The 12655-nt window shown below is 37.3% G+C and overlaps 1 long non-coding RNA gene across 2 annotated transcripts; it reads left to right on the plus strand.

Moving 5' to 3' along the window:
- The first annotated feature begins 24 nt into the window (after nucleotides 1-24).
- LOC123615084 (uncharacterized) lies at nucleotides 25-9529 on the plus strand. Of its 2 annotated transcripts, XR_006722617.2 has the most exons (4): nucleotides 25-279; nucleotides 2219-2290; nucleotides 3810-4089; nucleotides 4510-9529. It is a non-coding gene; the product is annotated as an uncharacterized LOC123615084 (long non-coding RNA). The 2 variants fall into 2 exon arrangements; XR_006722616.2 differs by having other exon boundaries at nucleotides 27-279; nucleotides 3810-9529.
- The last annotated feature ends 3126 nt before the right edge of the window (nucleotides 9530-12655 follow it).

A 12655-nucleotide genomic window follows, 5' to 3' on the forward strand; every position in this document is an offset into this window, starting at 1 on the left:
GCTCCCCGCTCACTCGCGGAGGCGTGTACCTTGGACTCAGTGTTTTGGGTACGTCAGCCGGGCTCCTGGGGAGTCCTGCTTCTCCGCGCCTCAGACAGTCCTCGTTAAAATGCCTGCACCCCGGCCTTAAAGGCCTGGACGGAAACGGACGCTGAGGTTTGAAACCCCAGGCTCTATGGGAGATGCCTAGTGCAAAGGCCTGGAGCGCCTACCTGGAGGAAGAGGGTATCCGGTGGCTCTGCAAATACCTGAAGAACGCGCAGGAGACACTATCGTAGGGTGAGATTTGGGACGGTGATTGTGCCCAGCCTCCCCCTCCAGGGATTACCCTGCTGACGTGGTGAGGAAGAAATACGAACCTCTAGATTCCACTCGTGTTCTTTCCGTGGGGCCCTGGGGTCCTGGAGTGAGGTGGGGGAAGGCAGTGAGAATTAGTCTCGTCCCTGACGAGGGAGGGATGGAGGGGATCTGCCCAGACCTTTAGACCCTTTACTTCTGGGAGGTGTACTCTGAGTGCTTCTGTCCTGGCGGAATCATTAAAGGAATCCAGGTCTTTGGGGACGATCCCGGGAGAATACTGCAGGTGGCACATTTATCCCTTCAGTTCTCACGGGTTTGTCTGGGTGTGTAACTCTTTCCGTTTAACCTGAGGTGGCCTTAGTTTGGGCAACAGCCGTTTTCTCTCTCAGACACCATCCTCTTGGCCTCACATCACATCTCTCAGCCTGGGAGTGGGTATGAAGGGGTATACGGGGAAGGAAATCTCTTGTCAGACCAAGGAAATCTATTCTTAGACCAAGGAAATCAGGAGCCATCCAGAGTGCCTTAAGCAGGACCAGGCATCCAGCCAAGAGAGAATCATGAGCCATCTCTTTCCCCTTTCTCAAAAGCCATCTTCCTACCTCCTTATAGTCATCATGGACATAATTGCTGGCCTAGTCTTTCTTGATGTTCCTGTTATTAGAGTGGAGGTTGGATAATATAGATGAAAAACTTGAGTAGAAAGGGAGTGAGTAGAAAGGGAGTGGCCTCTTCATCTTAACTTCTGGGCTTCCCATGGTTAAGCAGGTGCAGGATATCCCCATGACTCATACTCAGGGCAGAGACAGTGACTCGCAAATGTGCTGTAGAGGATGGAGAGGAGTATGACCTCAGGCAGGCAAGTCTCAGCCTGGTTGGCAAAAGGTGTGATCAAGAAGCCACCACTGAAGGGGGCAGCACAAGTGAGCTCCTTGCATGTGCTGCTTGGGTCAGAGGCGCTGAGGCAAGAGGCTGGTGGAAACATCTCGTGGTCAATCTGAGAAGCAGTCGAGATGGAGAACTGCAAACTCAGCAGTACCCAGTATCTACAAGGGATGGTCAGTCTGTGGGCTGAACTCCAAGTGCCTGGGCTGCATTCAGATCTCCCCTGCTTGTTTGTAAGAGCTGGAGAAGCTGAGCCAGAAGCCTGGAGAGTGACCAGAAGGGCACCCAGGCACCCGAGCAATGATTTCCTTACCTCCAAGAGATCCACACCAAGAATTTTCTTGCATTTCTCAAGTTTGTCCCTAGTGAGGGACAGGTCCCAGACTTGATCAAAAACAAACAAAAAAAACCCTCTAGGTAAGCATGTATGTGTGTAAATGGTGCTACAAATGGTGTATTGAATAGTCAAAGGGGGTCTCTACCCCAAATGTATATGGGGAGAAAATTTGGTGTCAAAGAAACTTGGTGTGGTCCCCAGATGTAGGGTTCCTTGGAGGAAAGCCACTTCTTTCCGCCAGAAGGACAGACTTCAGGAGTGCAATTGTCCTATGCCTGGCCCTTACTCCTCTTTTCACCCATTGCTTCCAGATTCTACCTTGGGTCGGGCATTTACATGTTTATACTTGGGTCTGGCGTTTACATGTTTATATGACTTCAAATACAAGATTATTGGTTTGCCCCAGGACCTCATGACCTCCACCTCCACCCACATTTCACACGGGTCATGTTCTCTTCCCAGGTAGTGAAAGAGCGCAGTATCCTCATCATCAAGTAACTAAGGGAGAGGGGTTCAAAGTAGAAGGGAACGGAAAAACTGGGTCTTTGCTATGGGGCAGAGTTGCTGAAAGTTATAGGACAGTCTACTGAGCTGAAGGGAGATTTGGGGTTTAGTAATTCGGGATGTGGGCAGGCCTTCCAGAATACCAGGGGCTTCCAGACTAGCGCATCTCTGCCTTATTGTTTCCTTCCGCAGTTTCACTGGGCTTCCTGGCATAGAACTGGAAAAAAAAACTGACCACTCCTTCCTGCCTCTGCTGACACCTAGGTAGGTTCTCTTCTTCAGTTGTATGTCTATGTTCCTATGAGGGTAACACAGGAAGGGAGAAGAATTACTCAGTGGTCTCCCCTTCACATCTCTCCTAAAAGAATTGTGAAATAGCATATGCCTCTTCCCACAGGGTTTAAGTTGACCTGAAATTCTCAGCATGGATTCAAATAATTGCAAATAATATAAATTTTGAAATATTATATATATTAACACATTTGTATAAAACTGTTAATCACTCCATCATGTGTCCAATGAAATCCAAATGCCATGTTTTGACACCCATCATTAATTTTTAAAATGCACAGACGTAGGGAAGGATATAGCTCAGTGGTATAGTGCATGCTTAGCACTACTTAGGTTCAATCCCCAGTACCTCCATTACAAAAACAAATTTAAATAAATAAATAGTCTAATTACCTCCTCCCCCCAAAAACCTGAATAAATATTTTTTTAATTTTTAAATAAAAATAAATAAAAAATAAAATGTACAAACAACGCCTTCCTTAACAGTTGGAATTTTTACTTTATAACTTCTTTTTCCTTTGAATTCATATCTTCATTTTACTCCCCCTATAGAAATGTTTTTGAGTTCCCCACCCTGGCTTTGTCCTAATAGAATGTATTTTTCTTCTTGGAAATATTTTCTTAATCCATCTATTATGTTTCTTTGCAAAAAAATTTGTTCTTAAAATGAATTTTTTATTTCTTGTAAAGGTTTAAAAAGTCAGGTGGATTAAGATAATATTACAATTACATGGTTGATCAAAACAATGTGAATAATACAGATTTTAGTAAATAAAAATATAAGAAGTACAAATTTTTAAAAAGTAAAATTTAAGTGGAAATGTGTCTCTTACTGAGATGGATGGGAGCTTTATTTTGCTAACTTTATGTTGATAAAAGTTATTTATTGTGAGGACAGATTCCGGTTATATGAATTCCCTTAAAATAAATTTTAATATGAAATAACTAAAGAATTTTGTTCACATACATAAGTGTGGGAACAGAATAAGTATGGGAATGGAAAGAATTTTGTTATAGCAACTTCACTCAATTTAAAAATATTTCTTCTTAGTTATATGCCAAAAACTCACATAGTGAGCTATTACTAAGTACCATTTTTAATAGTCCCACAACACAAATGTAGAGTTTCTTTCAATTTTGTTTTCTTCAAAACTGTTTTTACACATACCTTAGGTTCTATCACTTTCTCAATACCAAAAAGGCTTTACAAATTCTTATGAAATAACTAAAAATTATACCTGTTAGCCTTTCACTTAGAGGCATCTTGTTTGTGAAACTTGAACTAGGTGGCAATGAGGTTAGAAAGAAACAAACAAACCCACAAAATTGAAAATGAAAATTCAGTAAGTTCTGAATAAAGACCTTTTTCCATTTTTTATGTCATTTGGAAGTGTTTTTTAAAAATACGGCAAAGAGATAGACACTTTAATGTGCTTGTATAATTTCATTTCATTGTAGAAAATGATTTATTTTCTAATTCTGTATTTCACAGATGTAGAACAATGTGCCAACATCCAAGAGGGAGAAATTAATCCAAAATAAATGAACCTGGGTTTCTAAAGTTTAAGGCGTTACCTCCAAGATTGCATTTGGGAACGTTTTGTTTTGTATTAATTCATAAATGGATTTCTGCTTTAAAGACCACAATTTAATCTACTTGGTGGAAATCAACAACAAAAATGAAGAGAAGATATTAGATCACCAATAAGTGGAAATTTACAGAAATTCTATTACTGATCGCTATGTGCATTACTTACAGCAGAATCCACAAGGTATTTTCATCAGATTAATCTGAATTAAGCTAGTGGGTATATGATAAAAGTAAATAAATGAGCAGAGAAATAACAGTACATCCTAAACTGGAACCCAAGTAAAAAAATGTATTTATACGATCCAATAATATTTGGTAAAAGGTAACGAAAATATTTCTCTTATGAGTCTGAATAAGTTTGACAAAACATCTATTAAGGTACTCCCAATGTGTGTTTATTTTACTCCAAAATGTAGTGTTGATCTGTCAGAAATAAATGTTGAGATTTTTGCCTTCACTGCCTCAAAATCATGCAAAATAAGAAAGTGAAGTACAGATGAGACACAAGTGAGTGGGTCTTTGTTAGTACTTAGTGCTTTGTAGCAAGTTAGGATTTCTTTACAGAATTTTTAAAAATTGAAATATTCTAATCCTGAAACAGACAAGGATCAGAACCTTGCCGTGAGTTTGTCACTGAATGAAAGAAAAAACCACCACCATCAGTATTTCTTGCCAATGCCAAGGAGCAATATTCAGTCTTAACAGTTATCAGGAGAGGAAGCATCAAAGTCATCAGATGAAAATTTGTCAGCGTCCCAGTTTCTCCACCAAGGAATCATCTGAATCTGAAATACTGCAGCATAGGCCAAAACTCCTTCATTTCTTAAGCCACGTGTCTCCCTTAACTCGAGGTTACTCAACCTGCGGCATTATTGACATCTGGAGTTGAATAATTCTTCATTGTAGGGGACTGTCCTGTGCAATGTATGATGTACACTGTAGCACCCCCCACCTCTCCCCACTGGATGCCAGTAGCACTGATCCTCAATCCCAGCCCTTCTGTTGTGACAACCAGAAATGTTGGCAGATATTGCCAGATGTCTCCTGTGGGGCAGAATGGCTGAGGGTCATTGCCCTTAACGAAAATATACATAGATGACAAAGAAGGACATAACGCTGTGATTAAAGGAGGCTTCGTGGACACTGGTTTTTGAATGGTCCTTTTCTTTAGTACTCAGAAATATTTCATTCCCAGGTTAAAGCACGAGGATTATGTTTGGGATAGGTAAGCTGTATGCCTTTCTTGTGTAAAGCGGGAGAAAAATGATTATGAAAGGGGAGATGGGAAAAGCATACTGTAAGAGCAGGGATTAGCACATCACTTTTCATCGTATCAAACAATGAGGAAGAAGTAATCAGTCTCTTGGGAAAGTTAAAAATTATCCAACAACCCCTTTCCAAGAGGAAAATAAAGCATATAGTAGAAGAGAAAATACTACCATGTGACATCTGTAAGCTTCTCAAACACCAAGAGTCACCCACCTACCTATCTGTCCTGCCAAGGGCAACAACTGCCCTGTAAATCAGACGCAGCAGCCATCTCAGGCTGCAGGCTCTGCACCTTAGTGGTTCTCATACTCCTTCCCAGTTCTCTATCAATACAGGAAAACTGACTACGCCTGACTTCAGTTCTCAGGAAGCAAGACACCACACTAGAGTCTAAAATGAGGCTTATCATAGATCCCAAAATCTTAGGTTTGCTAGAGGTGGGCCACAATTGTGGCTTAAAATTGTCTGACAACCAACTCCAAAAAAAAGTGTTAATAGTACTGTATAATAAAATATATCCAGAGAATAACTAATATGATGATAAGAGTGGAAATATCTTTCTCAAGTCCCTATAAAAAGGAAACTTGTAATTGGAAGAATCACCTCCCAACAATATTGCTTTAGGAAACCCAGTAGAGTTTCACAGACTTGTTTCTAATGGCATTGCTCAGTATAGGTAAACATCACCAAACCAAAATATAATTCTGTAACAAGAATTCTGCAGAAAGCCAACATTTTACAGAATAATAAGTACTACAATGGTTGGGGAGAAGGTAACTCAGAGCAATAAAGTGATTAACTCTTATTGATACGAGTCAGAAAAGCTGCCTGGAGAAAGAGACCCCTGAATGGAATGTTGATAGAACTTGGAGTTTTCCAAGTAGGCAGAAGGAGGCGGACATTCTAGACAAAGGAAACCACATGAATGTAAAGGATGGAGTCATGAATCAGCATGTTTTTTATAAAGAGCTATAATCAGATCAGCTTACTGGAGAATAAAGTGAAACAGAGAAGCAGGGGAAGGGGGCAGTAGCAAGATCAAGAAATGTTAAGAAACAAGTAAAATTACCCCAAGTTCTAAATGGAAGCATTAGGAGTAGTAATGAAGATGAGTGAATCTGCTGAAGGCTGTCTGGGAGGTGGAATTTACACTAACTATTGAGAAATAAAATGAAGAGGGTCAAAGGAGAAGAAAGAATATAGGGTGAGTCTAAGGTTTCTGGTTCAGGAATAAATGACAGGCAGTCATTGAAATCTACTGGCCTATCTTGCACCTTGAAAGGATCTTTTAAACTCATGCATGATTCTGTAACATCATGCATTGGTCATTAGAAAATGTCAGTTCACTGAATTATGCAGATATTTTAAATGTTAACACACTTTATACAACATCAAGAAATCACCATTAGTATTGTTGATCCCATCAGAAAAAATTTTAACTATCCCGCAGTAGCTTCCCAAAATTCTAATTTTCACTTGAAAGGCTAAATGTTATCATTGGCAACAGTTTCAATCAGTTGTTTTCCTTGAAGTGACCATCTCACCTTGTTCCTTTTCAAGAAAATGTCTGCCAAACCCAAGTCTGAATAACCAGTTTTCTATCAGTTTTCCAAGTGAAAAAATTTTTTATTCTATGAAGAAAGTAGCAGGGCAGAAGGTGTAGCTCAGTGGTAAAGTGTTTGCTTAGCATGCGTGAGGTCTTATGTTCAATCCCCAGTACCTCCATTTAAATAAATAAAGAAACCTAATTACCCCTCTGCCGCCACAAACAATAATAGCAAAAAAAAAAAAAAAGTAATAAAAATTTTGTTTAATTTTTTTTAAGTATGGAGACAACCACCATGTTCCAAAATGCAGCAAAAGTGCTTTATGGGTACTTTTCATCACATAGAATATTTCTTAAAATGTACTCAAGAATTGAGATTTAATAAAAATAATTTTTACTGCTTCATCAAGGACATTCTCTAGTGAAACAGACTTGTTTAAAAACAGTGACTGTGTGTAGTAAAGAATACAATGACTTCAGTGGGGAGGGTATAGCCCAAGTGGTAGAGCGCTTGATTAGCATGCACAAGATCCTAGGTTCAATCCCCAGTATCCTTCTAAAAGTAAGTAAATAAATAAACCTAATTACCTCCCACCCACTCCCCCCCCCACAAAAAAAAGAATACAAGGACTTCTAATAGAGTTTGATATCATTAGCTTGATTCATGCTGAAGCACCACTTGTATAACCCACCGTTGTTTTTCCACCATCAGTATAAATGTTAACACAGTTCTTACAGGAGAAGCCATGAGATTCAAAAAAGTTTATACAACACTGTTAATGTTTTCAGCACCCTGTGTTTGTCCTCAAACACTCACATAAAAGATCTTCAGTGTTTGGTTTGTGCTGATGCCAAATGAATGCAAGCAAAACAGTACGTCCATACTTACCTATACATCAGTCCATCTGTAAGGCAAAGGTACAATTTTTCACATAAGGTATTGATTCAGTCCTTATGTTTGCAGTTAAATCTTTCATTTGACAAGTTAATGTATCATTGGAAGGTGGCAGTACCATTTTTTCTTATACTGACTTTTCATCTAGCAGGCATCTGGCAATGCAACTGTATAAGGCTTTACCAGTCTGTCTGCTATGGTATGAGCAACTCCAGCCAATGCAATATGATAATGTCCTGTAAAAGGTTTTTAAAGAGTTTGTCACATCTACATTGAAAATACTTAATCCCTTTTTTTTTGAACACCAAATTATTGGACCCAAAATGATGCTGCAACTTAATTGGAACCATATTAGTTTTTGAAAATGTTCTATTGCATAAGATACAAGGTAAATTATTAACATCTATAAAGCTGAAGGAAATACCTTTTGATTTTTTTTATATTTACAATTTTGCCCAGTTTCTTCGAAACATATTCTTCCTTTCCATGAATTAGAGAACTTGCTGACATGTCAGTTTCATCTTTTTCAGACACAGGCAACGTTGACAAGAGATGAGAAAGATGTATCTTCTCATCTCCCTATTTTAAGCCAACAATCCATTCTTAAATACAAGAAAATGTATTATAAATACATTTTATTTTAGAATAAAACATTATTCCATTCTAAAATAATACATTTCATATAAAATTTTGAAAATTAAAAATGTTTTTGAAAAATATTTTAATATTGTTGCCAAACAAGATAAACTTAATTCTTGATGTGTTTCTGTATAGAAGCAGGAAAAACTTTGGGATTTAAAAATAATGACTTCTTGGAAGAGAATGAAATTACAGAGACTAAAGCAGATATAACTGAAGAGAGCTGGTTGGAGCACAACAAAAGTACTGAGAACAAACTGAGTTAATTTCTGAAAATACAGATGTTAATATCCTAAACTCACTACCTTAGAAAATACTATACGCAGCACACAATCCATTAACTATTAGAGCAATGATGTCATCACATACTGTTGTAGCCTTTGGTGAACTCTACTGTCCACATGGGAATGAAAGGGAAATAGACTAGTAACATCTTAGTATTATGAATAGCTTTGACCTTGTGGATCTGCTAAAAGAATCTCAGGGATCTCCCTTTCCCAGGGGTCCTCTGACCACACCTCTGCAAAACAATAACAAACATCTTTTAAGAAATCCATGACTATAATTCTACTGCCCCTGAACAGTTTCATTTTTCCTTCTTTCCCAGATGTAGTCACCAAGCATGAAGTCAGTTTTATTATCATTGTGCCTGTTTTTAATACTTTTACTAAAATTTGTGACTCCTTAAATGTTATAAAGTATTATTTCATAGAGTTTTAATTTTTATGAAATGTTATCTATGTGTATTTGTTCAACTTTTTTTTTTTTAGTTTTATTCATGTTGATAGATGTAATTCTAGGTCATCCATTAAAAGTGCTGCATTGTGTACTATTGAATAACTATATCACGATTTATTACAATTAATCTACTCCAGTACTGGTGGACTTCAGGTTGGTTTCTAGATTGTGTTTTCTTTTTTGTGTTTCTCTTGCTTTAGTTTAGTTTCATTTGTTTCTACTGCAGTGAACATTTATTTATGTACATGTCAGCTGAGACATATTTATAAGAGTTTCATTTAGGTTAATTTTTGTCATAAATTTTTCTCAAATTTCAAGAATAACTTAGAAACTAGTATCAGCATGAAGAAACATTTGTTTGAACTTAAGCAATTTTTTAGTGTCATTTCATTCTTTTCTATTAACTTCAAATAAAAATCTTTCATCCTATTTACTTCTATCTGTATATCTAGTCCCCATTATACTTAGATGTAGAGAGAGGCCTGGAATAATACTCACCTTTTAAAATAATAATAATAAAATAATTTGATAATACTTATCTCTGAGTGGAGGAATTCAAGGTGGTTATTTCCTTTACCTTTTGTTGTTGTAATCCACCAACCCTGGGGATTGGATCCGGAGAAGTAAAGGATTAAATGCCCAAAGCGTGCCAGCCACACTGTCTCTCACCTCATGCGCTAAGATTCTTCCCTGCATGGAAACCTACAACCGTGGTTTAAGGAAGGAACAGGAAGGGAAGGGAAGTGGGAGGATGGCGTGAGAAGAGACAGACGGAACTTAAATTATCCTTCCGCTGCCGCCTCTAGCTCCTCTCTGCCTTCAACTGAGGCCACCCACTCCTCATACAGAACAGTTTAAAATACCGCTTTTCGAATTGTTGTTATTTTTGTTGTCGCTGTTGCTAGACCTTGAATTCTGTCTTCTTCTCCCTCTTGTATCCTCAGCATCATTTTTAGAGGTGCTAACCAGCAGCCCCTGCATGGACAGCTTGTTGAACACGTGCATTTGTGTGTGGGCAGCAAATCTGTATTCAACAGTCATTATTTAAGCAAAGATTTTCTATTCAGTGGTTTACAATTCTTCCTAGAATTCTCTGTCTTATTTTAAATTGTTTGCATGTATTTTTTCATTTAAAAAAATGATTAATATATAAAATGTGATTCAAGACTTTCAGGAACACAGCCAATCTACACAGCCATAAAGAGAAGTGTTTCCAATATCAAGAGTCCCTGACAAACAGAAATAAGTGAATATATAAATAACTAAATTTATAAACTATTAATTTTTGAAAAAGACTATGAAAACAAATATATGTATATGTATGTATGACTAGGACATTATGTTGTACACCAGAAATTGACACATTGTAACTGACTATACTTTAAAAAAATACTTAAAAAATAAATAAAATAAAAATACTTTATTGCTAAAACGTGCTAAAAAAAAAACTATTTTGATTTTTTTTCAGTAGACATAGAAGAGCATACGCTAAACAATCCTGAAGTAAAATCACTGGTGAATTGTAACCTGTAGGTGTCAGCACAGACTCAACAGGAGGCAGGAAGACATTTTCCCAAAAGAAAGTGTTTAAGTTTCTGTCTTGTTTTTCTTCCCCCTCTGTTACTCATTTGTGTTCTGGGTTCTCTGTGTCTTCCTCATAATAGCCTATAGTGTATCCCGAAGCACATGTTTCTTATTATTTGATCTATTTTTAAAATATATTTTGTTCTGAATTTTATTCAGTTCATTTCCCAGTTCTGGCATTCTAGGTTTGCTCTTATTTCTCTCTAAAGTAATTTTTGTCTGTAACAGAAAACTTGGTGCTTGATTGTATACAGGCATGAACTGTTTTCAAAAGCACTGGTTTCCAAAATGAAGTGGGCACACTGCAGGAAATGCACAAAAGATCCTTCGAGGTATGGGAAGGAAATATTAGAATTTCTATTTCTATTGGTTTGGCAACTTTAAATTTTTCTAGTTATGTGTGTTATAGCGAGTATAATCATATGGATAATTTATGGTAATTTATAAATAAATAAACATTCAAATGTAAGTGCTCAAATGTTTTTTCCTGAGAGCTGTCTTAGTCCATTAGGGCTGCCATAACAGAATGCCAGAGCCTGGGTGGCTTATAAACAACAGAAATTTGTTTCTCACTGTTCCGGAGGCTGGGAGGTCCAAGATCAAGGTGCCAGCATGATCTCGGTCTGGTGACGGCCCTCTTCCTGGTTCAGCGCTGGTGCCTCCTTACTGTCTCCTGAATGGCCGAAGGGGCGAGGGAGCACAGTAAGGTCTCTTTTATACGAACACTAATCACATTCCCGAGGGCCCCACCCTCATGACCTAAGCACCTCCCGAAGGCTCCATCTCCTAATATCAGCACATTACACATTAGGGCTTCAACTTTATGAATTTTAGGGAGAGAGGGACACAAACATTTAGACCATAGAAAGGGCTTTATGCTTTTTTTTTTTTTTTTAGGTTTGAACACTGCAGTTCAAATATGTGTTTAGCTTTGTCTGCATATTTAGAGTATATGCTCCTCCAGGGACTGATGGTGTCTCACTTCTTTTACTCTTGTTCAAAGGGCCTTGTATGTATAAGTGCTCATAAATATTTATTGAACTCAACTGACATACAATTTAGTTCTTCAAACCATCAATCTAGTGGCCACTCTTTGAACATGCCTTGGAAATATTTTTATTAAAGCTAAGGATGTCTTAAAAGTTTTTAATTAAACTTCTAATTTATAACTTTAATTAATTACTAAAAGGGCAAACAAAGACATTTTCCTTTGCACCAGCAGAAAGAAGACTTAGTGAAAATAAACTTTGATAGTCCAATGTAGAAGGTACAAATTTCCAGCTGGAAAATAAATTAGTCGTGGAGGTGTAAGGCACAGTATGGCAACTATTGTTATAACTATAGTTAGGTATTGTATTGCATATTTAAAAGTTGCTGAGAGTGAAATTTATAAGTTCTCAACATAGAAAAAATAATCCATAACTATTTATGGTGATGGATGTTGACTTATTGTGGTGATCACTTTGCAGTGTATATCGAATCATTATGTTGTACACCTGAATCTATATGATGTTATGTGTCAATTATACCTCAAAAAAAGTAAATGTAGAAGTAATACTAAAAGACAGTAGGAAAAAAAAAGATAGGGCAACTAGAAAGTATTAGATAAAGTCATCATCAGTGTCCTCACACTAAAGAAATGACCAGTTGCCCCAATTAATTCACATTGGTGTAATTTTTCATTCATAAGATTAATTTGTAATTAACCCCACCAGCTTATTCATGCTTTTTAAACCTCAGTGTACTTAAGAATTCCTAGAAAGTGAGCTTCAATGCAAATCCTCAGGCTCCAACCCCAGGAATTCTGATTTAGCAAGTGTAGGGGTGTCCAGAGATCTGCATTTTCATCAAGTACCCCAAAAGACTCTAATGCTGGTCATCTGTGATGTAACTTTGAGGTAAATGTCCTAGTTCTGGACATTTTTTACCTTTAACTATACTTATCAGGAAACTAAATTTTTTTTTAAAAATAAATAAAATGAACTAAGAATTCAACTCAAAAGTTAGGTAAAGAGGAACAGAACAAACCCAAAGAAAGAAGGAAGGAAATGATAAACATAAGGAAAGAGAACAATG

Source organism: Camelus bactrianus, chromosome 20 (assembly GCF_048773025.1).
Source record: "Camelus bactrianus isolate YW-2024 breed Bactrian camel chromosome 20, ASM4877302v1, whole genome shotgun sequence".
Lineage (NCBI taxonomy): Eukaryota > Metazoa > Chordata > Mammalia > Artiodactyla > Camelidae > Camelus > Camelus bactrianus.